The sequence below is a fragment of the Mercenaria mercenaria genome, chromosome 16, assembly GCF_021730395.1.
Source record: "Mercenaria mercenaria strain notata chromosome 16, MADL_Memer_1, whole genome shotgun sequence".
NCBI lineage: Eukaryota > Metazoa > Mollusca > Bivalvia > Venerida > Veneridae > Mercenaria > Mercenaria mercenaria.
Window position 1 is genome coordinate 64,130,477 of NC_069376.1, and position 24,926 is coordinate 64,155,402.

Below are 24,926 nucleotides of genomic sequence, written 5' to 3' on the forward strand. Positions count from 1 at the left end.
TTTAACAATGCACTAAGTAGGTCACATCCTAGGTATTTTGAGTACTCTATTTTTATCATCCGCATTTCGCTCTCTATGTTTGTATTATATATTTGAAAAGCCGGATGTTTTCAGTGCTACGATATATATATATAATTGTAAACTTCTGACATCACAAAGCATTAGAATTTTTATTAATTGAAATTAACAATCTATTTTTCTATTGTCTTCTATTAAAAGCATCAATGAAAATATTGCTTATTCAGCACAGATTTGTCTGAAAAATGTAACAATAATCTCTCTATTTATATACACTTGCATTTCTATAGTAATACCTTCTTATGTTTTTTCCATAAGTCAATATACAATGTACAATGTACATTTTAAAATAACACGAAGTTCATCCTCTATGTTATTTAAAGAGTCTAATAGCCACATAATTTCTATGGACTAAATGGCGAAATTGAACGCCCAAAATATGCGAAAAGGACAGTTGGGCAAATGCCAATCTTGTCTGAAGGAAAAGTCTTTAAGGCAGCTAATGTGATATGTATCCACAATAGTATACGTGATCTCTTCTATTGTAAAAACTGAACTTGAATAATGTCCCTGTCTTCGCGAGAACATGGAACGGCAACATTTTTTTCAAAATGAAAACAAAACAAAATAGAAATAGCGTGAACACTTCTGAATAATGGCATCAGTCCAATCTGCTAATCCTGACTACTAAGACATTTGATGCTACACCGACCCTAGATGACTCTAGAATTAAGTCGAATATAGCTAAGATTCTGACCGACCTAATGATTTTAATCAAGAGGCGTTTCGTTCACACACATGCAGTCGCCGCATGACATTCAATAGCTCTAGCATTGTATGAACTGTATAAAGTAGCTCTAGCATTGTATGTGTTGTTGTCTGAATGGAAAGGTTGTAATGTAATAAAAATCTGTATGGTATGAAATAATTGTTTATTAGTTTATACGATCGCATCCAAGCCTACAGCATCAAAAGCATCTGTTAATCAAAATTGTATTAACATAATGCAGTTTTAAATGCAAACCATGTCTTGTAGAAACAATTAATTATTACTCAATATTTGCATTAGGCACGCATTATGTCAGTATTAGTGATGGGATAGAAAATTGTTTTGATGGAAATAACAACCCCCACCCTCTTTAGAAAAATTATCTTAATGCACATCTATGCCATTTTCGTAATGATTTTATTTAATGGGTTTTTTGCTCTTCTCTAAAAGTATCTCGATTTTGTTACGACCATCAACCATGAAGTAGATGCCAGTTTCGAGTTTTGGGCCTAATCGATTTTCTGAATAAAATCTTATGTATTTTATTGTCACTTATATTCAAATGGCTCTTTATAATGATTATATTTGTAAGGGTTCATGCGAATCAAGAACTTCCATGGAAATACTGAATGCATGAATCGATTTTCCATGCTCCATGTACTACATTTTTCCCATTTACGTATAATTCTATTTCGTAGAGACAAAAGCCAGTCTATTTCAGAGATTTTCACAGAGGAATGATGTATGGTATTTTACAAAGGATATAGACCGGCTCAGTTCACTACATTAAACCATAAAAATGTAAAAAGATATATCATATTCTAGGAACTAGTCTAATACTTCTACTATGGTAATACTGCGATATTTTATATGTATTACAATCCTGTATTTTCTCCTCACTGTATCACGTTAATTACATACTTACTTATTGGTGTTTATATTGCAAGGGTTTTCGGGGGATTAAGTCAATAATTTAATTAAAATAATAAACCACTGAACTGTCTTCAAAATAAATGAATGTTTAATGTTCTTCGGTTGAAAGTTTATATTAGTTATCTTTCATTTTCATTTTCACTGATACTACAGAAATATTCTAAATATTATTTTAATAATCGTATTACAAAAAGTAGTTTCGCTAAGAGTCAAACCCCTGAAAAAAATATATCTTGTAATGAATGTATAAATTTTCAACAGAATCGAGTCATGTTATGTCATTCATCAGCTCAAAACACACGGAAATATCTGGATTAATTTCGTCACAAGGCGGGAAAATTAATACAAAATAAAAAAAAAAAAACATTATCCTGGAAGCAAATTTAAATACATTTCGATATTTGACATATCTTAACAAAATTTCAATAATATCTTCATTTCTGAATATTTACAAGTTTGAAACATGTAATATACAAAAAATATTCGTTGAAAAAATATATTTACAACTATTTAACTTTCTAGAATCCATCGTATATTTTTTTTTCATCTACTGAAATCTTTATTAGGGAAAAACGTCATTGCGTGGTCTTATCTGGTCCTAACCCTTAACATGCTAAATACGACTGATTCTGCCTGTGCGACCAGTGTAGATCATGATGAGCCTGCACATTCGTGCAGTCTGATCAAGATCTACACTGTTCGCCATTCAGTCAGTATCTTTTTGGTAAACACCCCTTTTATCAGTTATGGTACTGTCCAAATTGAAAGATGGACAAGTTCATTATAGTTTAGCAGGGTAAGGGCTAAATCTCTACATCAACACAGCAAATAACATGTTTAACGCAATGCTCAAACAGACATTTCTTCCGACTTGAAACAGCAAATGGTAAACTTCTCCCCCATATGGACCCTAAAAGGAGACGTATATAATGGTCTTGCAACATATCTTAATTCATGTTCAAGTGAATTCTACTGATGTTACCTTATAAATTATTAGTACATCCCGAGTCAAACTGAATTCAATAAAGATCCCTTGGACGCATTGGACGCAATGAAGCAAAAACAGCAAAATTGGTTTGACTTATTCAGTTAATGAGCCAGACAAATGTAAAAATTGAATTAGCACAATTAACGAAAATGACCTCGTGAATCTGATGCAAAAATGACATGAAAAAAAAGGAAGAGAAAAACATGTCAAACAAAGTCTAAAGGCAGCCAGTTAGTTAAGAATTAAAGGAAAATAAAACAAATCGTTATATGAATAGCATATAATGTAAAACTTGCAAGTAACATTAGCTTTATCATAACTATTACCATAAGGAAAAGCACTTCCAAAATGCCTACCATTCCGCCATATCATCAAAATGTAAACATCTTTATACTGGATTTGAAACATCAATTATTCTGCAATATTCTCAGGTGATAAAATAGCAATAAATCTAAAAACTATGCTACTGCAGGTCGTGTCAGTAAAAAGGAAGTTTCCAGAAACATTCGTGCAAAAGCTTTGTATTATATATTTACTTCTGCAATAATATCTTTCAACGGCAGCAGACGTTTGCAAAAAGGTAAGAAAAGGGTAGATTATTTTAAAAACTTTTCTGATAAATATCTGTAAATAATGATAAACTACAAAGAACTACCGCAAAAAGAATATTATTATAAAATCCTTCGAATCCCGGACCGAACTTAGTATCTTTACCGGCGACTTAGTATCTTTACTTACTTTCCACGTTTTCATCCCATAAAGAGGATTAAAAGCTGGTGATACAAAAATTTTCACGCGAGCATTTCAAAACAAACGGATCTTTGCGATCGTTTTTAACACTTATTTTTATATCGGAATACACTTTTGGAATATAAGCTCGTTTTCTAAACATTTACCAATTGGGTGAATCGATGAAAACAGCTGTGCTCTTCCACAAGCCTCAACTATGAAGCTAATGTATAAAGTTTCAATTTACTTTCAAATAGGTTTTATTACCAGGGGGCTGTTTTGAAGATTATAGCGAAACTGAAATTCAATAGGATGGTGTGTTCTAACGTTTAAATTGATATCACAGACGGGTATATAAAGGCTGTATGGAAAGTTTGTTCCAAATGAAAAATAAAGAAGCACAGCAAACACACGAAAAATAAGACATTTATAGGCATTTTTCAGCCGTACTTTATACTAATATGTTGGCACAATGCTGCTAATTTCGTATTTTCTAACTGGGGAAAATTACAATTCATTCTGTACACTAAATTCAGAAACTTATTAAGTTACGCTCCAGACATGAAATATGAGATTCAGACCCGACGTTTGAGCTCTTTTTTTTTTACCTTGACCTTTGATCTACCGATCTGGTTCAAGTGCTCTGCACACTGTCTTATTGGCATCTGCCTATATGCCAAGTCTAAAGTCAATACCTTGAATGGTTATTGAGTTATGCTTCGGCCACGAACTATGACGGACGGCCAGAAGGACAGACGAGCGCGCCATTACATAACACGTCCGTGTTTTCTAAAACTGGCATATAAAATGATGAATATGAAAAGTCGTAAATATTGTAAATTCTGAATATCTGCTGCCGTTTGGACACGCACACACTCAAATTGCACAGTTCATTGTATATCGCATCCTTACGTGTATAACAGTTTAGTATCGAGGACAGGGTGTGTTCAGGTTTGGAGTTTAGATGGTGATAGCTTCTGTTCAAGATCTCTGAACTGTATTTTGAAAATGGAAACATGTAAAATACCAAAGCTTTTGCCTTTGGAAAGCTCATTCGTTTTTTGATCGTAACCTTGATTACTTTCGATAATAAATCATACTGAGAATATTTCAATGCCAACCTGTATTGACATATCTAATGTTCCATACAAACGAGCAAAACACATCTGAAACAGATAAGCTGTATATCCGGCTGGCGGTGCGTAGAATTTAGCCAATCAATCACACGCTAACTATTATTCGGGGAATTCTAGATCTTGTATAATCTTGGTACCTGGAAAAATCGGTCTGATGACTTCTTCCCTAAAGCATGTTGAGATGAGTCGAATTTATTTTTACGATTTTAGTTTATCCGATGATTGTTAATAACGAAATACCATTTCGATTTCAAATGGACAAACATGTTGAGAATGACATTAAATTTAGAATATTAGAACAGAAAAAAATATTTAACCATTTTTATCAATGCATGTTAGCAGACTTATATAGCGTTTAATAAAAGAATATTAAAGTTTTAGATAAAATCGACAGTCATTTATATACAATCTTTCAAGTTGAAAGATAATCTATACGTAATTATATACCTTTTTCTTGGAACCTTTTGAATTGGAACTGATCACACAGTTTTTAATATCTATTATCATCATCATCATTAGTAGTAGTAGTAGTAGTAGTAGTAGTAGTATATCCTACTATAAAAAGTAACAAAAAAGTGTCGGAAATGATCATTACCATCATCGTTGACGGATCCATTATTCACAGCCGTGCCTCACAGGGCATGATCATAATGTCTCCGGTTTATGGATCGATTCGCAAATATGGGTGGCGTTGTGGATGAAAGAAAGTAATACAACTGATACTGATAAATTTGCGAAAAGTGTGGACTATGAAAATACCAAGATAAAATGAAGAGAAGATAAATATTGAAAGAGTCAATTAAAGGCCGTGTTACGGCTTTAGGTGTGCCATTATGGAAAGAAGGCCCAGTCAGGATTAACAAAGGATATGTTTGCAATAAACAAACGTGTTTTAATCATTTTGCATCATATGACTCGCCCTCGACAGAAAATTCTAAATTGTTGCTTCAGAAGATTCGCCCGGTGTCTTTGGTTGTTTTCAGAATAAATATGTTTCGTTTAAACTCTCTCTGAAACGTTAAATGATCTGTTTTGTCTCTTTACCTTTAGAGCAATAACTGAAATTCAAAGAACATATTTCATCTTCCACTCAACATTACTTGCTGTATACAAACGTTACATAACTCTTTGAAATTAAATTTCTTAAGCTTCTGAAAATTAAAACATGCCTGGAGTTTTTCAATTAATAAAGGAAGCAATAGAAGAGAAGTACGAGCATTATCAGTAATTATTCCAATACAGAAACAATGAAAGATTGCTGAATCAGCAAAACTGCATTTACTCGAAAAAAACGAAACCATTTACCGTTAAATTTTAAATTATTTATGTGTGACATGTGCAAACATTTATCTGAAGTTTTGTTTTTATGAAAGATAAATATTTGTAGTTTTAACTTGCATATTTGTAATTTTGCCCGCTGTTGTGGTTTAGTAGGCGGGTACGAATTTAAAGTTCCTTCCGATGGGAAAATGTGATAAGTATGAATTGATTCGTCCTCTCTCTCTACATCTAGTTCATGTAAAAGAATTGAAGTCCATACTAACATGTAAAACAATTGAAGTCCATACTAACATGGAACATATTGCACATTTCAAACTGTGCATAAAACTATATACGGCGACTGAAAGCTGACAGAGGGTAACAAAATGTAATAATCATTACATGGTTACAAAATTACTGACACGCACTTGTAGTAACCTAATCAAGCTGAATGAAAAATCTTTTCGTGGGACTATGGAATGATATTAAGGTAAATATTACACAATGCCTGCTGACTGTTACAATTTACTCACTCACACTCCCATTGTGCTTACTAGTATAGTAATCCTGCATGCTGGCACCTTTAACACGCTTGTTGACAATGATACCATGCTTGCTGACAATGATACCATGCGTGCTTGAAGTTACAACTTCTTTGCTGCTTAGACCATGATGTCTATATCATAATTTCATTTGGCAAAATGACAGTGCCGTGTACCGTATTGGAATATTTCAACATGTTATGGTTATACTGGTTAATCTGTAATGCATCCAAGAACAAAATTCACGAAGTGATCAACCAGTAAGGAAAATGTAATCAGGCACTAGGCAAAATAGGAGTAAGCATAATGTCATTTCAAAAGTATATGTCACATTTTGATAACAGGGGGCGCAATGTTCAAGTGGTCGTGTTTTTCCGTACTTTGAATAATTATTTGCCGAAAAGATTATCGAGAATATCCGAATATGTATAGAGATCTAACAATAGTTACTTCCCCTTTTTGCAAATCGCCATTTGTCTTAACTTTATTATCCCCCGCCGATGAAATCGGGAGGGGGTATTGAAATGGCATTGTCCGTCCGTCAGTCCGTCCGTCCGTCCGCAGCCATTTCTCAGTAACTAGCAGGTAGAATTTCATGAAACTTGAAATAAACATGAACCAACATACTGCGATGATGCCCGTCAAGATTTGTTTTAGATTTGTCAATTTCCCTTAGAGTTATTGCCCTTGATTTAATGAAAAATGCCCAAAAATGTCCGTCCGCAGCCATTTCTCAGTAACTATCAGGTAGAATTTCATAAAACTTGACATAAACATACACCAGCATACTGCGATGATGCCCGTCAAATTTTTTATCGGATTGGTCAATTTTCCTTTGAGTTATTGCCCTTGATTTAATGAAAAATCTACATCTGCAGCCATTTCTCAGTAACAAGCTGGTAGAATTTCATGAAACTTGAAATAAATATGAACCAACATACTTTGATGACGCCGTTCATTTTTTTTTTTCAATTGGTCAATTTTCCTTAGAGTTATTGCCCTTTAATTGTTAAAAAATCTACAGATTTGTACATAACAAACCAACCCATTTGTAGAATTTCATTAAACTTCTTTCATTCTTTTCCATGAACATTTAGTATAAACATGTGAAGTTTTGTACCCACAGCTGGTCACCACCTTGCCTTGGTCACACACCCTCCCCTTCTCACCCCCACAAAAAAACATTCTTTTTATTTTTTAAACCTTCCATGAATATTTATTAGCATGCAGAGTTGTACCATTCCCCCCACATCACTCTCCACCCGGTCTTGCCCCCCCCCCCCCCCCGATCATATGTCCCCATCCCCCACCCAGTTTTTTTTTTTTTTTTTTTTAATTTTCCATCAATATTTATAATCAACAGGTGAAATTTTGCACCCTCACCCGGTCACCCCCCCCCCCCCCCCCCCCCCCCCCCCCCCCAAAAAAAGGCAAAAAGGCATTCATTTTCTGTTAAAATGATTTTGACGAAATTATTTGCTTCTTAGTAACATGCTTAACTTTTTGCCAGAAATATTTTTTTGCCATTCCTCACTTAAGCCATTTCGGCGGGGAATACCAAGATACCAATTCATCGAATTTGCTTGTTTATTTTTAATGTTGCGTTTATTTACAAGTGACGTGTTATATAAATGAAAGACTTACAGTTTGAAATTCCTGAAATTTCACAAATTAAACTGGCTGTTAAGGACAGAATTTTGCAGATTGCTAATAATGTGTTAAACTGTCATTTTGAACATGTAGAATATGAACTTGAGTCAGTGATGACTGTTTTGACACTGTTTAGCCAAGAGCTAATTAAAATCCGTTATAGGCCGGATATTCCCGTTACCTTCCGTGAAAACTACAAACATGCGCCCCCTGGTATCAAAATGTGACGTGCAATGTTGCACTTTGCATTATGCTTACTTTCAACTTGCTTAGTGGCTGATTGCATCTTTCATATTGTGTGGTCACATCGTGTATTTTCTTCTGTGAGCATTGTAACTGAGCAATGTTGCTTATATACAGTCCCGGCATGTTGAAATATTCCAATACGGTACACGGCACTGTCATTTTGCCAAACGAAGTTATGATACAGACATCAGGGTCTAAGCAGCAAAGAAGTTGTAACGCATGGTATCATTGTCAGCAAGCATGGTATCATTGTCAACAAGCGAGGTATCATTGTCAACAAGCGTGTTAAAGGTGCCAGCATGCAGGATTACTATACTAGTAAGCACAATGGGAGTGTCAGTGAGTAAATTGTAACAGTCAGCAGGCATTGTGTAATATTTACCTAAATATTATTCCATATGGGACCTAAATATAGACAATATTTAGTTCCAGGTATACGCTACTAGTGTCACAGGACTGAGGAGTACGCTATAAGCTTGCATTAAGACCTTTCCCACACTCTAAAATATTTCTGACAGACCTCATGCGACCCTATCAAAATTATTTTCAGACTGGCAGAACCCCTAATCACGATTTCTTTACCCACAGCGGTAAGTGTTCTTAAAAACTGAGCCACGGGGGCACCTAGAACTGAACGATTTAAAGGTTGGTATATCGTATATATCTAAATCTGCTTGAGTGCGTGCATGCGTGCATGTGAGTAGTGTTTATCCCATTAATAATTGTGAAAAATGTCCTACCTTGAAATAGTCTCAGTACTTAATTAATTTGTTTGGCTGAAGCATGACGAGATATTTCTGATTGCATTTGTATTATTAGATTCTGGATTAATGAGTACAGGAGGATTTATAAAAGTCATAAAAACTGCAAAAGTTTCGTTAATATAGATACTTAAATGAATAAAAATAATACAAAATTATGTGCTGAAACTGCAGGTATAATTAAAGATGCGCAAACGCCTAATTGTAATAACAAAGTATGGAACAGGTACGGGTCACACACACACAATGAAAAACTTATTGTATTTTCGATGCTTGAATTTTGAACAAAATAGTCTCATCTTTTTGTTATATTTACATACCTCTGGAATCATGACGTTCACTCAATGTTTATGTTAATGACATGCCACTCAAGTCGGTGCTTGCTGCATATTTCATTACTTCATTACTTCGCATACACAGTCTAAGTCAAACAGAGTCTATTATTTTTTGTTTCGTTTCGTTCTATGCATACAGACTATTTTCTTGTGTGTGTTTTTTTTCTCGCTTAAAACAACAAAAACCTACACATTATGACAATAATGTGTTTTTGTTACTTTCATTCTACAACATAAAAGATCATAACACATCACAACATGTATAATGACGATACTGTGATGAGTATACTTCCGATGATGATATACAAAATTTATAGAGAGGATATTACATGTGTTTATTTTCATATAGAATTTATTAAACGAGTTGGTGAAATAATAAAATGCGAGGCTCTGCCGACCATTTTATCAATTTATTGCACGAGTTTAATAAATTCAATGTGGAAAGTCCCAAATGTAATAGTCTTTCTATCACATGTAAGCTTTTCCTGTCGAAAAATAAAATATTCTACTTTCTTTAACTATTATAAACAAGCCAATTTGACCAACGTCTCCTATTCTATAAACGACGTGGACGTCAAAGCTTTATTACACTAGTATATTATCAATTTTATGTAATGGCGTTGTTTCACTCCCGTGACGTCAAAACATGTGATAAACATTGTTAATGCCAAAGGTGATACTTATCATTTATACATCTTGTTAATGCCATTTTATTTTAACCTTTAGCCTGCTGCCGGCAAATAATTAGGCCTTTGCGACCAGTGTAGACCAAGATCAGCCTGCACGTCATGGTCTGATCATGGTCTACATTGTTTGCTATTCAGTCAGTAAATTTTCAGTGAACACCCCTTTGATAAACAAGTAATTCTGCCTAAGATGAATGACGGACCAGTCCATTTTAGAAATTTAGCAGGGTAAATATTGAAATGTGTTTAAGCAATTACTTGCTGTATCCAATCTAAAAGGTGCATTATATAATGATTAAATGCTCGCACTTTACAACAACAAACATCCGCAAGAATCTGCAGAATTTATAACGATTGTACTGAGGAAGTTGAGATAACTTTTAATTTCACAGATCAATACTTCAAGAATGTTCTTTGGTGCAAATTATTTCACAATATTCAACTGTGCCAAATTGTTTGCGTTTACGATCAGCTAGTATTCAAACAAAGTGGTTCTGTGAGACAGAGCATAAGTCTGAACTATAGATAAAACTTAACTAGTATTCAAACAAAGTGGTTCTGTGAGACAGAACATAAGTCTGAACTATAGATAAAACTTAACTAGTATTCAGACAAAGTGGTTCTGTGAGACAGACCATAAGTCTGAACTATAGATAAAACTTAACTAGTATTCAGACAAAGTGGTTCTGTGAGACAGAACATAAGTCTGAACTATAGATAAAACTTAACTAGTATTCAAACAAAGTAGTTCTGTGAGACAGAACTTAAGTCTGAACTATAGATAAAACTGAACTAGTATTCAAACAAAGTGGTTTTGTGGGACAGAAAATAAGTCTGAACTATAGATAAAACTTAAAAGATAAATAGGAACATGTAATGTTGACGGAAGTTATACTATGATTTTATGTATTTCTTCAAATAACGTATAGTTTTTCTTCCTGAAACGGACAAAGTAACCATATATTGCAAGAATTTTAGTAGTTCTTTTCTAAATTAATGTATACCTGGTCTTTCTACATATTATTACCACATTACTACATTGATATGCTGGATGTATATGAAAGGTATATAATTGTGACGTCTTGTACGGTATACAAGGAGAAGAAACACAACTGTACGTCAGTGCTATCTCATAGATTACAACATAAGTCCAGGCAGCTCGCAATGGTTATCAATATATATTGAAGAAATATCTAGCCGATCCCAGAAATGAACAGGAACTCTCCTAGGGTGAAAGCAAAACCGTTGTATAAAATCGCAACAGCGCAGAAAAAAAACTGGAAACAAACAATATATTAAAACAAATGCTATAGATTGTATATTAGCGATATTGTGATCATATGACAAGAATCACACTGACTTCTATGACGTACATAAATGGACGACTTGAAAATATTATACGTTTTGCTGGATATTAGGAAGATTTAATATTAGTAAGCTTTTGAGCAGAAGTAAATGGCAATGCAAGAAGGAAATTAAACACTTGTTTCTTAGTTTCAACGCCCGCTTTTAAAACTCAAGAATCAAAAGCACCTGTTAATTAACATTATGTTAACATAATGCAGTATCAAGTCAGAACGCTAGCAATGTTGACTGCAAACCACGTTATGCAGAATCAATTAACTACTACTTAATATTTGCATTAAGGACGTAAACTATGTTTGTATCAATGATGAGATGGGGAACAGTTTTGATGGAATAAATAAATCCCACCCTTTCCATGCGCTCTTAAGTAAATATCTTACTAACAAAATCTTGAACAGTTGCTCCATATTATGAATCTTTTGTTTCAAGGAGTTCAGCAGTAACGCCATTTACAAACAGAAGTTTGGCAATACAACACGCATCATCTAACCATAACCGTATTATTGGAGCCCGTGCAAGTCTAAAAGTATCTGACAACTTCTCAAAATGCAAAAATGTCTCAAGACGTGTTGCTCTGTAAAACCATAATTTGGTATATAGTATAAATAGTACCTAAAATTTTAGATTATGAAAAACAATTACAAAGATAATACTGGTTACTGATATGTCACATTTAAGACTGAATATAATACTTAAGTCTTGATTTGATCACTTTGAAGCATATTATTTAAGATTTTCCGAAACTTCTAATTTAATGTCCATGTATCTGCTCTTACAGGTAGTCCTACTTGATAAATATTTAATCCCTAGTTATACCTGGATTAATGCGGGAAGAACTTATCTAAATGCAAAAACGTTGTCAAATACACGATTATTGTGTGACGTCAGAAAATGTTTTAAGTCTAATAAAATAATTTCAGATCCACTGTTTAAGCTGAAATTTAGATATAATGTTATTTGTACCATATCACACATTACAAATAAAAACAAGAAAAAACTCTTTAGTATTTACCATGAAAATCGACATTACAATGAAATGACTTATCACTAAGTTTTTAACCATACATACTTCATTATTGCTATTAATCTGTGTCATCCAGTTGAACAGGTAAATGCAGGATAGGATTAATATTTGTGTCATTGATTGATCTCTAGTACTATGTCTATATATTGCTTCTCTAAATGATTTCTAGGTACATGTTTGCTCTACCGATAGAGTCGTATTTCAAAAATTCACCTATTAAGAATGTTTTAATTCTTTCGCTCTTGATGTCCTTGTTTGCAAGGACTCCAGTATTGACGTTGAAAATCGGAAGAAACAGTATGTGCATCTCTCACCTAAATGATATTATCAGTATTTTGATCAATCTAAATAATATTGAAATAAGGGTATTAAGGTTATAGGCCTGTATAATCAAACTGCAATATTTATCACACATTTTTGCTACTCATGATCTTAATTTTGAAGACAAATGGACGAATAATGTCCATCGAACAAAACAATTTTGTGAACTACCAAATGTGACATGAATAATATTTTTTGTTTTGGGGATGGGGTGGGGGAAGTGGGGGTTAGCGTCGTTTTTAACAGTATTTCAGTTAACCTAACCATTGTTCCTGGATTCTGTACCTGTACAAACCTATTCTCCGCAAGTAAGTGCCAGCTTTTCCACAAGAACCTGAGGTTGAGGACGGATTACTTTAGACACGATCGTCATGGAGAACATACGCCTCACCCGGAAATCGAACGCATGACCCCACAATCCGAAGATCTGCGCTCTCCCTATTGAGCTAAACAGGCGAACTCCATCTCCAGTTGTGAATTATGTATTAAAATGGTAAATACGTGGAACACTCTGTGTGCTAAATCAATTTACTTTATAACTGTTAAAGTTGGATGAAAAGTGATCAAGCATTTGAAACAAACTTAACATCTGTTACAACTGAACACGTCCGAACCGAAACGATTGGAGACAATTGTAAACTGTTGTCCTATTTTGAAAATGATGTTATTTATAGACAGATTGAGATGATGGACACTGGGGAAAAGGGGGCGGTAGGTCGGATCACAAGGTATGTCCAACTGTATCCTACGCCATAAAGACAAGTAGTAGAAAAGAATCCGCGGTTTCTATTTTTTCCAAAGAAACAACATGTTATGGGTAATTAGCTACCTTTAAAACTCATGTGTACTTCAGCTGCCTCGACGCATATACAAAATATGCTCATTTTTTTGCGAAAGGAATGAACTTTTATATTTTACAAAAGTAACTCCAAACAAAATAAGTTCAACTGATTTATGGGTTTTGATGGCTGCTTTGATCAATCTGTTTCTTTGATATACATCTGAAAGCATGTGCCTTTAATCACTTTTCTGAGATGATTTTTTTCTAAATTCTTGAAATACCTTGAAACAAATTAGCAGTTAAAATGATCGGGGATCACCTGCAAAACTGTTTTGTGCTAACAAATCACAATAAGTGTTGAAATAATGCCACTTCTTTCCTTTAAACAATTTAAAAAATATGTAGAAACAATGTATCGAAAGTCTGACATGTAATGAAAATGCACTGATCTTGTTTATATTTTGTCTATTTTGATGATAAAATATAACAAGTAATGTGATATTTACAAATATCAATTGAATCTCAACAGACAAAAAAGCTTATCAGAAGTGACCATAATATCGCTTAAAGTTTGACTGACTGGCAATTTTGTGCGTATAAGTCGTATATGAGGCCCCTGTCCCACGCTAATAAATTATCTTTATGTATATTTTAGATATAAATGCTAGAAAGTAGTTACTTTGAATAGGGTATCAAAATGAATAAAAGTAAATGTGTGTGTTAATTATGTTTTGAAGGATGATTACTTTTGTCAGTACAATAGATGATTTTTCCTGTCCCGTTTCTTTTATATTCATAACCTATTAACCTATTCATAACATGGTAATTTTATAGTACTGAATGCTAAAGAGGTATTCAACACTAACCGCCTATTATTTACATATATAAAATTGTATAAACTCTATCGAATATAGATTTTTTTAAGTTCATTGAATATATCTATAAAAAGATTCTTTGAACGCTAAAAATCGTATGTAGTCATACTAATAACAGACTCGCTTTGACTGAGTCTGTATATTAGAGGCCATGTAAGGCAAATCACCTCTTGGGTACCCAAGTACCGGTTTAAGTGAACAATTATAAAATAACATTGAAAGGTCTCCATAATCTTGAAGGATCAAAAACCACTACATATGTGTCCATAGGACATGGATAATCACCAATATGTAATGCAAAGATACAGAAGTGTGTATGTCATGAGCCTTGTTGAGGTAGACATTTGAGCCTATACCAAAAGGACATGACAAAGTCCACAGCCAGACACAATTTCCAAAATAGGAAATATTCGAACAAGAAGTGTGTCCTTGTCTTAATCATTTACGTAATACACTCTTGATATTGTGACCAAGTTTTGTAATATAATAATAATGTTTTCTATAAATGTAGTTATATTCCAATAAAAACTAGTGTTAGGATTTTGTTTCAGAGAATTTCAATTCAAAATGTGTCATATTTGCTCGTATTAGTTACTAGGTTAATATTTTAACATGGTCCAAATTCAAAAACGTATTTGCACTAATAAAGCACCTTTGACAACATTAGGATCCGAAGTAAACCTCTATAAAGCTTAAATCAGACATTAAGAAGTCATTGCCTCACCAAAACAACAACAAAAACTACACAAAAAGTCAGCCAATTGTTAAAACGCACATAAAAACTAAATAATATATCTTACTTTATTTAAACCTACAAAATTTATCATATATTTATCAAAATATTTCTGAACGCACTTTCAAAATACCTGTTATTCCTTCCAATCAGCCAAAAGTAAACAGTTATATACGAGTCGAATCATCAATTATTCTGTAATTTTTTCAGGTATAAAAGTAGTATTAAAACCAGACACTATTAAAATCTAGGTCGTACAATAAAAACAAGTTCCCTAGAAAATATCTTAACATAAAATATTTACTATTGCAAGCATATCCTAACAGAATGGCGTGTCTGCAACGAGGAAAGAGAACACATTTCATTAAAATTGCATTTTATCATGATACTGAAATTAGCGTAAGTGATAAATGACAAGAACAGTTAAGGCATACAAGAACATCATAAGAAAACTTCCTGTAAGAAACCCGAGGGTGAACACCGTGTAATTCAGTGCTGACCATCAGAACAAACACTCCAGTCGCGGACGAAACGCTCCAACAATCCTCAGAATGAATGAAAACTCAACCCTAAGAATGAATGCTTGACCCTCAGAATAAATCATTGAAGCCTTTAATGTCCTAATGCATCTTCACTAAGGTTCTTAACAGCAGAATCTCAGCTTTACTGTTGTTATCATTTGTTGTCCATAAGGATCATGGATTTTATTCAAACTTATTGAATGATAGAGTTCAAAAGGCGCACGAAGGGTGTTTCACAATAAACAGACTTAATCAAATGCTTGGTTATGTTGATCTTCTTATAGATTTGTTTTACAATTTATACTTCGTTGATATGTCAATCAACTAACATCAACAGTGAAATTTATTTCAGAAATGAGATCAAATTGACACATACACTTGTCCAATAAAAGTTACATTAATACAATGTACTATTATTCAAATTTAAGAAAACATATACATGGATTGTTTCATACTGACATTATTAAACGAGCTGAATACAAGAACAAAATGTGAATCTCAAACTTTTTATCATATTCAATGTGGAAAAACACAAATGTAACATTCTTTTTATCAGATATAAGCTTTTCCTGATTACTCTTTCTTTATCTATAAGAGACACAGTCACTTCGACAAACATCTTCTATACTTGCATGACGTCAACGTCACAATATTTTTTTTTTGTTTTTGTTTTTTTCAGGCGCCCTCGAAAGGGGTTACCCCATTTATTTCCCCCGTCGATGGCGTGATAGGGGTCGGGGAGCCGCCTATCAGCCTTACAATAAATAAATCATTATCAATACACATACATAATAATGCAAGCAAAAAAATTACATCATAAATAAAATGGAACACATATAATTTCATATCTCCAAGAGAAATGTTTAAGTAATTCTGAAAAAAATGACATTGAAATGTAACAACTCATAAGCGTATCAGCTATATGTTGTGTAAAAAAAACATCATTTCAACAAACAGTATCAGTAGTCGCCTTTTAAATCATGCTTGTCCGAAAGCGAAAATGACAAGGTAGATAAGACGAATAAGAGTTGAATTACTCCCCTTACATTATCTGAAAAAGTTTTAAAAATCGTAGAACGATGTTGTCCTCTTTATCAGAAAAGTTGAAATGAATTTGATCACAGATATTAGCAAAAAGTGTTCTATAAAAACTTGTTCTTGATTGTATCTGATTATTGAATTTGCAATTATTTCGGTATTTCCAAATAGCCCATTTCGTTTCAAAAATGACTGTTTATTAGTAGAATAAGGTTGGTATGATTATGTCCATATAATCCAAAAAGTACCGCGAGTTTTAAACAAGTGATATCAATATTTAACTGTATTAAGTTATTTTTCAGCCTTTCTTCTATAAATTTCCAAACATTTTCTGCAAAGTTGCATTCCCACATTAAATGAACTAACGTTTCTTCGTATAATTTACATATGCAACATTTTCCGTCGGACAGATTCATAAGAGAAAGTTTGTGTTCTGTAAAAACAATATTGTGAACGAAGTGTTTGGCTTTATTGGATGCGAAAGAATTTAAAATTTGTGCCCAAACATTTTTCCATGGCAACGTGACGTTTAACTTATTTTCCAATTTATATTCCACCTTAAGTTTTGATTCTTTCTGGTTCCAAATTTTGGAAATTAGTTTAATCTTAAAATGTTCAGGTTTTATAAAGTGTCCAGTCTTGGAACTTTGTTCAGTGCCATTTAGGTGCATAGGTAAAATATTCTCAATATTGAAGTCATTTTCTTTCAAAGCATTTATGTACTTTTTGGGGATACTAGATTTGATAATTTGCCATTCAGCGATCTAGTTTCGTTTATTTTCTAACATATTTAACAACACGTCTGTACTAACGAAAGTATTGCGCTCAAAATCCCAAATATCTTTTAAAAACAATATGTTAATTTTTATGTAAGAGCTAAAAAATAGGGTTTTATTTCGGTACTTGATTTCAGAATTACAAAATATGTATGTATTTTTAACATCAGATATCGACAGTGGTTTGAAACAGTTTCTAAAACGGACCCAATGTTCAAGAGCGATTTTGTAAAAGTTACTTATTTTTAATTTGTAAGGTAAGTTTTCAAAAGATGAGCATTTGCAAGGAAAATAATTTTCATTCACTTTTCGATCATAAAAGCGTAAGAAATATTTCCCTATAGCATTCCAATTTTGTTTCTTTGAGTGTATAACTTTATATAACATCTTAACGTTAAAAGTAACATACATATTTGATATATTGCACATATTAAGACCTCCGTCTAATTGAGTTAAAAGAATAGTGTTTTTGGACACTAACGGCCGTTTGTCGTCCCAAAGAAATTTGCTCATGATAGATTCAAGTTCTTCATTGTACTTTGTTGGAATCCCTCGTGTTTCTATTTCAAAACTGATAATTGACATTACATATGTTTTTAATATAAGAAGCTTACCCTTAAATGTCAATCCCCTAGATTTTCAAATTTGAAGGCAATTTTTTATTTTATTTATTTTTTCCATCAATATTTCATTTGTGTCAATATTATAACCATGGCAAATACCTAATGTTTTAACGTAATTTTTGTCCACTTAATATGTTTAAATTTTGGTGTTTTTCCTTTTGACTTACCGATAACAAATACCTGTTGTTTTATCTTTGTTCATTTTTGCCCCGGATGCTTTTCATATATGCACAGATTATGAAGTATTTCAGAAATTGACTTTTCAGTTTTACAGAAAAATTGCGTGTCGTCAACGAACTGATTTAATTTTGCTTCAAGTTTTAGGCCGTTTTGCGAGGGTAAAGTGATACCTTATATATTTGTATCCTGCCTTATAGCACATGCCATAGGTTCAGCTTGTAAAATATATAGGAATGGCGAGATCGGGCATCCTTGTTTTAAAGATCGAGATATTGAAAAGTAGTCTGCAATAAAACCGTTTGTTTGTATTGTTGTTTTAGATCCTATAAGGCACATTTGAATCCATTTTCTAAACTTTCCACCAATACCATATGCCTGCAAGCAAATATCTGCCCATTCCCATTCCACTCTATCAAAAGCCTTAGTTTGATCCAGAAAAATAATAACTCCATCTTTATCTTCAAGATCAGTGTAATCTATTATGTCCTGAATAAATCTATTTGCATCTGAAATTTGACGTCCTTTAATAAAGTCTTTTGATCATTATGTATCAGTTTGGATAACATAGGTTTAATTCTTTCTGCTAAACATTTTGCGATAATTTTATAGTCCACATTAAGGAGTGTTAACGGGCGCCAATTTTTTAGGGTTTCCCTATCTCCGCTTTTATACAGAAGCGACAAAACGCCTTTATATTGTGAATCCGACAAACAAAAGGAATCGAGTATTTCCGAAATGACATCAAGAAAATCTGTTTTTATCAAATACCAGAATTCCTGGTACCATTCTGCTGTTAATCCGTCTTCCCCAGGTGATTTTAAGAGTTTAAATCCCATTATTACATTTTTCACTTCGTCTTCCTGGATGTCTGAATCTAAAAGGATTTTTCGTTATGATTTATACTTGTATTTAAGTTGGAAACAAGATTTTTCGCAAACAAAAAATCAATCCCTTCAGATATGAATAGATGTTTATAGAAATTACATTGTTCATTTAAAATTGAATTGATGTCATGTTTTATCACACCTGATTCTGTTTTTATTTTTGTCCAGAGTTTTTGTTTTCCTCTTTTATTTTCTAAGTCAAAAAAGTACTTTGACGAAGTTTCACTTTGCGCGATAATTTTAGCTTTTGATCTGATTTGAGCCGCTGCGAGTTGTTTCTGGTAGTAGTAATTTAGTTCTTGTGATAATTTAATGATTTCAATATCGGACCTATTGTCATTTAAATTTTTAAGTTGTTGAATTTTTTCTTCTAACAATTTAATTTGTTTATGTGGTTTTTGACTTACTCGTTGAAAACTCTATCGAAATAGTTTTAATTTTATGTTTTGTCATGTCCCACCACTCCCGTTTTGACTTAAAATTGTCTTTATTCTTTGACCAAGTTTTCCAAAAAGATTCTATCACTTGCACATATTCATTATCATTAAGACAACTTGCATTGAGTTTCCAAAGGCCTGGGCCTCTCTGCACATTTTCTGTACTTAAAATAAATGAAAATACATCATGATCTGAATATAAAATGTGAGATATCTTTACATTACTAATTTCGTTATCTACGAGTTTTAAAGTAAGGAAATAATCAATACGTGACTTTGACTCATTACGCATAAAAGTAAACTGTTTTAATGACGGATTACGTTTTCGCCAAATATCTTCAAGGTCTAGTGCGGTGATCAGTTGCGATAGTTCATTTAATAAAATCTGGAAAGTAGATCCCTCGGAAGCACCGAGAACAAGGCAAATAGTTTAAATTGCAGACTCGGTTTGATTGAGTCTGTTCATGGGCAGTAATGGAAAACGCAACACTGCCCACGCCCCCTAGCACCGGCTTAAGCAGTATTCAATCTTCAAATCTAAATGAGTTGAAATAAATGATCCCGAAGGACCAAAAAATTTAACAACACTAGCCTTCGTCTGCCTTACATAGATTATTAAAGGTACTATATTTTCTATCCATTTTTGAATCCAAAGTACAGTTATAGTCACCGCCGATAAGATGCGAATCATTAGAAGTTTTCAGTAAGCTCTCAATCGAGTTAAAGAATTTTTTCCGCAATATTCCATTGTTTGGAGCATATATATTTGTCAAATTATATATTTTTTCGTCTGCATGCATTTTTACTGAGATAAAGCGACCTTCATTATCCTCGATACAATCTTTTACCGAAATTTTTAAACCGGCTTTAATCAAAATTGCAACTCCGCAGGTTGCATGACTGTTATTATTCCAGAAAGAGTCCCCTCCCCAATGATTACCCCATACAACGTCACAATATTAAAGTTCCATAAGACTTAAAACGCAGCTGTTCATTTGTATGTTATGGATAATAACATGGTTAAAAACACACTAGTTTCAATATTGCACATGAAGTTAAACAGTTACAGCCAATAAGGAAGGTATTCATAAACTATGGATTCAGTGACAGTTTCTACTATGATAATCAATATTCAAACCTCTTGCAAACATTAGAGAAAGTATTCATCGAAAATAGGATTTTAGAAGAAACAGACATATTTTATATTTATAGCAAAAATGGAAAGGCATTATGAGCCTTTAATACACTGGTTTCATATAAAAAATATATTACTGCGCCAACTCCAACGACGCCGAATATGTGATAAATTAAATTTCAGTCCTGCAATGACCTCTGAATCAAACGGCTGGATGCTATGTTTTATTGTCATATGCTTGAACGTTTTAAACTTTACGTACGAGTTGTAAAATTTAAAATTTCAATAAACTTTTAGCACTTATTTATTTTTGGAAAAGCAAGTAAGTGCACGTGCTGTTATATGAATAATGGCTGTACTTAGAATTGTAAAATAGTGTTATTTGCAAAGGGTTATGTAACATACGTCAGTAGCTCGAGTATAACTTAAAGCATTGCAGGGAGTTGGTGAAAATATAAAAATGAGCACTGTCAAGAAATTGTATAACAGGCTTTATAGAAATTGAATGAACAGGTATGATCAATAATTGAACAAGTCCCAAGTTAAGAGGTCGAAAGATGATCACGAAACAGCACACAACAAAAAAAAAGGAAGTTGTGGTATAAAAAATAAAAAGTAAGAATAGACTGAGAACAGCAAACACAGCCAGAGCCACGCACACCGCAGGTCATGTCAGCTGTAGCGAAAATAGATATAGAAAACGGATTGCTATCAACAGGACACTATTTAATAACCATGTAACATGGTAACAATGTAAAATTTGAGAGAAGGTGTGGGTGTAAATGAGGAGAGGCTGTGCTCTTAGAGTATTGCTGTTCCTATTGAATAATCATCCTTGCTGCTTTAATGCGTTTCTTCACTTATATTTATTTGTTCTATATTACCTTATGATCAATTGCATACACAGTAATGTTTATTTCACGGACAATTGCACCAGTTTATGAGATATTAAGTGTGAATATGAACTGTTATAAGGAAACAGATGCTGCACGTGTTAAGTTTATTACGTTCTATTTGCATATGTAACACGACTATTCCGTTCAAACTATTGAAACAAGAACACAAAGGAGAGGCAGCCACAGGTATGAACTTTTTCTTGTAGGCAGTGAACAAAACGAGTCTCGTTTTTGCAATCCCATTTGCAATGGGTGAATATGTTTGCAAGTCTCAACACAAGTGTACATTATAAAATCACAGTTAAATTGTGGTATGTAGCAGAAAAAAATACAAACAACAGCTGAGGGGTTCCAAAACGGTAGACAAAAACAGATGTTTATTTACAACTGGGAATAACTGCGTAATATCTGAGAGTGTTTGTGTATTTTATTTTATTATAAAATCTTGCTTTTATTTCCATAATCTCGTAAAGTATAACATAAATCAATATTATATATAATCATGTAACTAACAATATATCAGGAAAATTAGTCTTATGTATAATGTTGCGGTCAATGCGGTTTCAGCTTGGGCCATAAAGGTTTCTTTTTTATTTTAAAGTAAGAAATACGAAACCAGAGATGTTACAAGCAAGTGCGGAATGCTCCAACATTGATTGCTCCTACATTGAGTGACTTTGCCTGTGGGTTAGAATTTAGAGTTAGGTTTTTTTGCCTGTTTCGATATGCTAAAGCATGGTATATTTATATATTGTTTCTTAAATAGTCTAATAACGTTTTGCTTCACGTTGATTTTGTAAAATAAATAGTTAATATGTAATGAAAACAGGCTTATATTTGTATATTTCCTCATTGTATTTATTAACCACGTTTGGAAAAAAATAAGATGTTCAACCGAACATTGGATTCGTTCTGCAGAACGATTCATTTTTTTTTTTCATTTTGTCAATTCGTTAAATGAATTCCTCCCGAAATATTCTCTGTTATGTAGCAATATAAACACCATTTTCTCATCTTATATAATCAAAAGTCTAAAAAGTCAACATTTCATTCTTCTTCAGTTGCGTTCTAGGCAGATTTGAGGACATCAAAGTCAACTTCTGGAAGGATACCAGAAGCTATATTACCAATTAGTGTAAATTTTGCTATCTTTCGTTTTTTGTTAGCTTTTCCAAAATTCATATGATGCTTAATATTACTTAGCATGTTTAAATTAACAAGGCGCCCTGATAGTCTGTGACGACTGCATCCAAGTACAGCGAAAGTATTAGGCGTGCTTTGAATTCTTTAAAATGTATACGTGTGATAGACTCTAACTATAGTAAAACAATTCATTCCAGCATTGCAAACGTCTAGCCTCAGATTTCCCTAAATAATGAGAACAGTTTGTAACATTTATCATAATTTCATTAAGATAACTCGGTAATTATGTATTTAGACATGCTGGTACAATTTCAATTACCAGGTAATAATTTGAAATTTGACAATAATTGTGTTGCTGCCTTATCAAAATCCCTGCATGAACGTGAGAAGCATAGTTTACCTGCTGCTTTACAAGTTTACGATTTTCTTTTGAACTATATACTCGATCTACAATCATATATTTTACAACACTCGGTCTACATCGATACATATTACGACAACATTCATATACTTTACTACTTGTTAACGCGGTTTACATTCAACCATTTTACTTCTTGTATACCCTGTCTACATTCATACATTTTACTTCTAGTATACTCAGTCTACAAACTCTACATTGATACATTTTACTACTTGTATACTCGGTCTACATCATACATTTTACTGTTTGTATACTCGGTTGATATTCATATATTTTACTACATGTATTCTCAGTGTACAATAGGGTTATTATAAAAGTAGCTCGATCTGGGAATCTGTATTCGGCTCGAGTGGATTTTGCCGGAACGGATCTCACGAGGCGCGTATCCGCCGAGTGTGATCCGTCCTTGCAAAATCCACGAGAGCCGAATACAGCATCTCAGATCGAGCTACTGTTGTAATGACCCTTTTATCATATACCTCCACCTTTTTGTTTATTTATTTGTAATCGAACGAAATCTTAAATGTTTGTTGATGTTTAAATGAAATTAGTGATGTTTTTGTGTGCGCTATTTATATAACTGTGTCAGCTCATGCATATTCAATGAAACTAGTCCGGCAACATACAATATGGAGGTACAATATGGGATTTTTGAAGGTACAATACGGGATTGTTTCCAGCCTGTTCGTGTTTCCTTCTGAATTGCAAGCTGTTTTTTGACAGAATTTAAATAGGTATATAATAAATTCATATATTTTACTATATGTGTATTCGATCTTCATTGATAAATTTCACTACTTGTATACTCGTATTTCGGTCTTTATTCATATATTTTACAACATGTATTCTCGGTGAACATTCTTATATTTTGCTATTTGTGTACTCGGTTTATTTGTGTACTCGGTTTACATTCATAAATCTGAATGTATTGAAGTAAAGGCTTTATGATAAGGACAGTCTTGTTTTTGATATTGAGCTGGTTTGAAATTATATCTAAATTACAGTTTAACCATATAATTGTAGAAAATGCAGTCCATTATCATTAAGAATTTTTAATTGAATGACCATATCATAAATATCATATACTTCAATATGGAACCATATAACAAGTACACATTACGTATCTTTTTCCTCAACATAATGTATTGGCTAAATTTTATTATGACAAGTACGCACTTATTTCTGTCATATGTCTTCATAACAAGAAGAGTTTACGTATGTGATGGTACTACATGAAGATGCAAATCTTAACACTGATACACACCTTGAAAAGCACACTTGACATTTATGCAACGCAAAGTGTGGAAAGTATAGCATTTATTCCGCAAAAATGCATCTGTTACCTTTGTTTGTTGTTGTTGTCTACGGTTATTTTTATAAGTCACTTGATGATGTATAACAAGAGAGAGGAATATTTCCGCACCGTATGGTTAAATGCATACTTCCTAATACGTTGTATGTACTGAATATTTCATTTTAGTTACATCAGCGTAACGTAACGTAAGCGAAACACTGGATTATACATAGGTATATTCTTATGAAATAAGTTACTCCAACTAAACGATTTTGACCAGTACGGATTGCAAACAAATTATGTACAGATTGGGAAGTTTAAGAATCTACAGTTACTTTGTTTACACAGAAATAATACTTCGAACAAAAGATATGGAAAGGTTGAAGTAAATATTTGCAATAACAATAATAGACAATTTCTCTCAGC

The 24,926-nt window shown here is 33.0% G+C and overlaps 1 protein-coding gene across 1 annotated transcript in view; it reads right to left on the reverse strand.

Moving 5' to 3' along the window:
• Positions 1–24,926, reverse strand: part of LOC123539643 (golgin subfamily B member 1-like) — a 228,021-nt gene that overhangs the window by 124,392 nt on the left and 78,703 nt on the right. The window lies entirely within an intron of this gene.